Below are 6,211 nucleotides of genomic sequence, written 5' to 3'. Positions count from 1 at the left end.
AACCATGAGGTGTAAAATGAAAGGCAGTGGCTGCTGCAGTGCAAGTGCAGGGAAGGAGTCTGTGGAGTTGCACAAGCCCCGCTGCCCTTGCTGGTGTGGGCAGTGCTGGGTGGGCAATGTGGTGCCAGCTGGCTCTGGCACAGGGCACAGCTTCCCTGACAATGGCAGGGCAGCGCTTTACATAATCTGGGATTTGCCAAACAAGCTTGAAGGTCTGGAAAATCCTTCTGCTATTGTTCATGCTCAAAGTTTACTAAACTTCCTGGTTTGATCTGCAGGGCTGGACTTTGCTTTCGTACCACAGTGGGGGAAATAGCTCTTTGCACAGAGGGAAGAAAAGGGTGTTTGTGGTGTTCAATCTATTCTATTTTTGTGGTTCACAAGAGGTTCTGAGCAGCTGCTCACAGCTTTGTAAGGCTGCAGGACTCTCTGTCTATCCAATTAATATGGTTTGTGTCTGGTCTCCTCCTGATGCCCCCCTGAGAAAAGCCTGGACTGTCAGATGAGGAAGGGGCGCCGTGGGCAGGGCTCACAGCCACCATCTGGGCTCCCGGCTCGCAGCCTGTGTCGGGACACAAACGCCGTGTTGGGACAGCTTTCTGCTGTCTCAACCCCTCAGACCCTGAGGCTCCGGGAAGGCTCCAAAACTGCCACTCGTTGGCAGATTTTAGGAGAAGAGGCGTGATGGGAACTTGGGGTGTCTTGTTATGCTGTGTCAAACCTGGTGGTAACTTTCTGGAGATTTGGGGCAGCTGGGAACCCCTCTGGGAAGATGCTGATGCTCTGGGAGCCACCCCAGGCCCATCCTGGCCTGTATAAGGCTGTGGGCTCGACCTGGATGTGTTTCCTGGCCTATGAGAAATGTTTTGGGGCATGGGGCCTGCCCTTGCTCCTCCATTTGCTCACCCCAAAGCCCTTTGCCAATACAAATAAAGCCCCCATGTGCTATTCAATTAAATGGAGAAATCCTGTTAAAGTGTTCTCTGGTTGTTTGTGGATAAATGATTGAGAAACACGACTTTTCCTTCCATTCCTGGAAAAGGCAGGTTTTGTAACAAGGAATGGGGTGAAGTTCTTGCTGGTCCACTTACTGTGAGGCAAGTTTTTGAGCTCTGGAAAGCAGCAGGAGGAACCTCGGCCTAACAGTATGAATATATCCTCTTATTAGAGGTGGCTTTGAGTGCCTTTTATATAGGTAATTACATCTGGCCACAGTTGACCAGAGCTGTATTTAAGGAGGGGACATAAGGCTTGGCACGTGCTGTGAGCCTTTGGAGCTGACTGCAGTGGCATTACAGCAATCTGGTAGGTGTTGCTAACAAGGCAGTGCAGGGCAGCTATGGGGAAGCTCTGAGCCTTAGGGCCTGGAAAACTTGGTGTTGGCACTGCCTTCAGCTTTGTGAGGGGAAGTGGGGTGGAGTGGTGCCTCAAAAACCAGGGTGTTAAAGCAGCTGTGTATCATGCTGTATGTGACCTCTGTGACCTGATCTCTGATTGCTGTGGTGGTTTAGGTGCTCACTGGGTAGGACCAGCCACCCAAGGGCTTGTATTTTTGTATCCACTCTCCAAAGCCCCTTGGAGATGGATAAGCTGCTTGTAGGCACTTCAGAACCTGAAGGGAGCTCGTTGTCTGTGCTGAGGTTATGTATTGGGCAGGACAGCATGAGTTGCCTCCCTGCCCCCAGGTGAACTCAGACGTTGAGTGTGGGAATGAGGGAGGGCAGATGTTAGCCCGGCACAGAGCCACGTTGAGCTATAACGTGACTTTGTGCGTGTGTGTTGATGTTGTGCTGGAGGTGCCGTGTCTGACGTGGAGGTGAACCCCTCCCATATGGCCCGGATTGGCCTCGGCCAATCCCTGGCTGCTCAGAGGCTCACGGGCTGGCACATGGGGTCAGCACTGCTTGAGAATTTCCTTGGGTGCAGAGTGGAGGCTTTTAATAGCAAACGCAGTCATCTGCCTGAAACTTGGCCCTGAGGATCCACTGGCAGCTGGGCACTGGCTGAGCAATATGTCCACTCCTGTTGGAATATTTTTTAAGTGTTAAAGTAAAAAGGTTTTGAGTAAAAATGAATTAAGACCTAAACCTGTTGCTGGTGGGTTTGCGGTGCGGCTCCTCCCTGAGTGGTAGCCTGGAGAAACCCTGCCTTTCTTGGGAAGGTTATGTGGCCCCATCCCATGTGCTGTGCTGACAGATCCCATGCCTCAGCTGGGTGCCAAGACTTCAGCCTTCTAGGAAAGGCAGCAGGAGCTGGTATGGGTTTTCTTGTGCCATCCTGTGGGCACCTGGTGTTGCGCGAGCCGCGTCCAGAGTTGCAGATGGCTCACGTTGTGGTTGTGGCACTGCTTGGTCCATCCAAGCTGCCTTTGAGTGGGAATACATAAGATTTGCAAGTGCAGAATTGATCTGTGCTTGGGTTTTTTTTGGCGCTTTTTCTTCTGCTGTAGCATGAAGTGAATGTGACTTCGGCAGCTGCCTGGCTCTGGCAGTTTGCATCCTTCCCTCCTTACAAATTGTCTTCTTCCTGCTCAGCCTCCTGACCCCTGTCCTAGTCAATACACGGCTGTTACTGGAGCTCAGCAGGCCATGATGATCACATCCAAGTGCTGGACCTCGAACCACCTGGCAGTGCTGGGCTGGATGAAGAAGCTCATTTGCATAGGGTGGTTAATTCTCTGTATGCTTTAATCTCCGTGACCATCTGTGTTCTTTCCCAGGCTGGGGAGATGGGAGCTCTTTGGATTTTCCCAGGAAGTGAACATAGAGAGGACTGCTTATTCTGGGTATGCTGAAAACTGCCCAAGGTCAGAGCAAGACATCCTCCCACTGCTCTGGGAGCAGTTGTTCTGCATCTGTGGGCAAGAAGGAAGCATCGATGTGTCAACTCTATCCTGAAGGCACATCCCGAGGAGATGCACGGAGGAGATAGGAGCAAAGACTAAAAATGGAAACCTCTGTGAATGCTGTCCAGCATTCAGTCCCAAACATGGAGGGTCTGTGACCAGTTTGGCTGGCACCCTAGAGGGCTGAGGTACCAGGAAGGCTATGTTGGTCTGAGGAAAGACCAACACTAAAGCATCTCCTGGTCATCCAAAAAACCCTGCCAAGTTTTGGCAGTCTCTGGGGTGTACTCCACCAGCAGCTACTGCTGTGTCTGTCCTGGTGAACTGTTTGATTTAAGCTTCAAAAGCTGCACTGGAGACTAGGGTGCTCACACACAGTACTAAAATAAGGGGACTGGTGCCTATAGGTGAGCAACACCTGAATTCTTCCTCATTTTGTTTTCTCACATTTGGAGCCTGAGGCTCTGCAGACCATTTGCAGCCCCAGCTGGGATCCCACTCACCATGGGCAGAGGTCACACTGGCTGTGGGTGCTTTTGAGGAGCGCCTATGCCGTGGGGCAGCATGGCCCTGTGGAGGCTGCTGCTGGCATCCAAACCCAGAGGGAATGATTCCTGCCCAGTAATTAAGCTCTTCTGCTCCTGTTCACCACACTAATGAGCTGTCTCATGGATGTGCTCCTCAGAGCTGCTCTGGATCCTCTGTGTGGCTCTGAAGCTGGAGGTGACTTTCCAAGAGAGCCACCTGCAAAGGGCAAGATTTCCATTCCTGTCACGTTGGGGTGAGGTATGTGGGCTGGGAACCTTTGACTGTGAAGGCTTTTCCCTGAGTACATCCTGTGTGCTGTGAATTCTTCTGGCAAGGTGTACCCTAGCTTCTTTGGTGAGGAGAGCCCTCCCTGCTGGTCATGCTTGCAAGGCTGGGCGAGATGAAAGTGTTTTCCCAGCCTTCAGCTGAGGGACTGAGGCTGCCTCTTGACAGGAGAGCTGCTCTCTACCTGCATCCAGGCTGGATAGTAACACTTAAAAAATAAATGCTCTCCTGGTTCAGTAGTTTGGGTTTTCAGTCTTGATAGAGATGATGGCACCAGGACTGTTGGCATCATGGTGCATCCCATAGGATGGGTATGGGCTTGTGCCCAAATTTCCACCTGTTCTAGTGGAAGGTGTCCCTGCCTGTGGCAGTGGGTTGGAATGAGATGAGCTTTAAGGTCTCTTCCAACACAAACCATTCCATGATTCTGTGATTCTCTGGCATGGCAGGGTGCCATGGCTGAGTCCAACTTCTGCCATGAGTGCTCATGTGAGGCAGGTCCCTGTACCCTCAGTGGTGCTGTGGCATGGTCTGGGGATCTGGCTGAATTTCAGGCCCTGGTGTGTGCCCACCAGAGCACACAGCCAGCCTTGCCGGGGCTGGGAGCACCGTGGCTCTCTTGAATCTCTTCATTTACTTAATGATCCTTTTGTTGAGAGGATTAGGGTTTAGAGGCCTCTGGCCGAGTGTTAATTAAATTAAGGCTCTGGTGTTTTGTGGAATTTTTGAAGCCCACTAGAGGGCTCAGTTGGAGCCCTGTGGAGCCGGGACCGGCGGCGCTGGGCTGTGTCCAGCCCTCCAGAAGTTTACCCGAGAAGTTATGTAAGTCCGGAGGAGCTGGACGGGCGCTCAAGTTGCACGGGGCCAGCTCGCAGCCTCCACGGAGCCCGCCGCTCCTGCAGCCCGCTTGTGCCCGGAGCCCGTGCCCGCGGGAGGCGCTACTCACCGGAGGGTTTACTCACAGGAGGCGGTACTCACCGGAGGGTTTACTCACCGGCGGCGGTACTCACGGGAGGCGGTACTCACGGGAGGGTTTACTCACCGGCGGCGGTACTCACGGGAGGCGGTACTCACGGGAGGGTTTAGTCACGGGAGGCGGTACTCACCGGAGGCGGTACTCATGGGAGGGTTTACTCACGGGAGGCGGTACTCACCGGAGGGTTTACTCACCGGAGGCGGTACTCACGGGAGGCGGTACTCACGGGAGGCGGTACTCACCGGAGGGTTTACTCACCGGAGGCGGTACTCACGGGAGGGTTTACTCACCGGAGGCGGTACTCACGGGAGGCGGTACTCACGGGAGGCGGTACTCACCGGAGGGTTTACTCACCGGAGGCGGTACTCACGGGAGGGTTTACTCACCGGAGGCGGTACTCACGGGAGGCGGTACTCACGGGTTTACTCACCGGAGGCGGTACTCACCGGAGGCTGGCAGGCATGGGGTGCCTACGTCAACTCTCTCTGTATAATCAGCGTTAGGTAATGCCGAGCTGATGTTTTTGGTTGGTTTTTTTTTTTCCTTCCCTGCTTGGTGTTTACATTTCTAAGAAGTGGCTGACCGTGACCATCCGGTTCCACCTTCACTTCTGGAAGAATCAGATACTGAAGTTTGCTCTGCTGCCTTGCTCATGTGGGTGCAAGTGTGAGCTTTTGGCTTTGTGGCTTGGGTTTTTCTGGTGGGTGCATGGGTTTTTCATGTTTAGCCAGAACTACTTTTTAACCAGTGTCTCTTCTCTTTTCTCTTCTATCCATTGCCCCACGATGGATTTTGGTGCTTCGCCTGTGTGGTTGGCCTGGCTCTCTCATCTCTGGGTAAGTACCTGTTTTGTTAGATCAGTGGCAGAAATAGTTGAAACAAGTTGCTTTGACTTAATGATCGGACATATTGAAATAATGAACTGACCTATTAATTGGCTTAAACTCTGAAGCATTGGTTATTGTCAAACACCATGATTTATTGTCCGTGTGTGTGTCAAGATTTTGGATATTGAAAAGCACTTAGTTGGCCTGGAATTTGCTGTATTTTATGATATAAAGAAGCCCCCAGTAGTAGTTTTTCCTACCAGCCTAGGCTGTAGAGCACTGACCTGGGGATAAAAACACACTTAAGTGCCAGCAAGTGAGCAAATGCAAGGGAAAATATTTTTGCGAATGGAAAGCAATGCTTGCTGTTCTTCCCAGGATGTCTCCTGACATCTGTTGGTGGCAAGTCAGCACTGTGGTTGTGAAAGGGGCTCTCTGATGGCACTGGACTACCTCACCCTTTGCAAACCATGGGTGTTTGGGGCTTTGCAGGGCATGGAGAGGAGGCTGAGGCCCTTCTGGCAGGAGAGGACGGGAAATGCGTGTTGAGCTTGGAGAAGAGCATTAGGCACTGATGATTTCAGTTTGTGTTCATGGAGCGCCTGCTTTGCATAGGGGAAAAATTGCCCTGGTGGGGTGGATTCTGATGGTTTCCCTGCAGAGGTTTGGTGCCTGCCATGAACTTGGCTGTGAGGTGGTGTTTGTGTATTAAAGCCTCTGAGGACAAGGTCTGTGTGCTCAGGGTGGAGG

The 6,211-nt window shown here is 52.4% G+C and overlaps 1 protein-coding gene across 2 annotated transcripts in view; it reads left to right on the top strand.

Annotated features, from left to right (window-relative positions):
* Window positions 1–5,300: 5,300 nt before the first annotated feature.
* Window positions 5,301–6,211, top strand: part of EPB41 (erythrocyte membrane protein band 4.1) — an 86,396-nt gene continuing 85,485 nt past the window's right edge. For both annotated transcript variants that reach the window (XM_059488621.1, XM_059488612.1), the window contains exon 1: window positions 5,301–5,470. The gene's annotated coding sequence lies outside the window, so the exon portion shown is untranslated. The remainder of the gene's footprint in view (window positions 5,471–6,211) is intronic.

The sequence above is a fragment of the Ammospiza nelsoni genome, chromosome 25 (genome assembly GCF_027579445.1).
Source record: "Ammospiza nelsoni isolate bAmmNel1 chromosome 25, bAmmNel1.pri, whole genome shotgun sequence".
NCBI lineage: Eukaryota > Metazoa > Chordata > Aves > Passeriformes > Passerellidae > Ammospiza > Ammospiza nelsoni.
The sequence above is the reverse complement of the archived record's forward strand: the minus strand, read 5'-3'. Positions and strand labels throughout refer to the sequence as shown.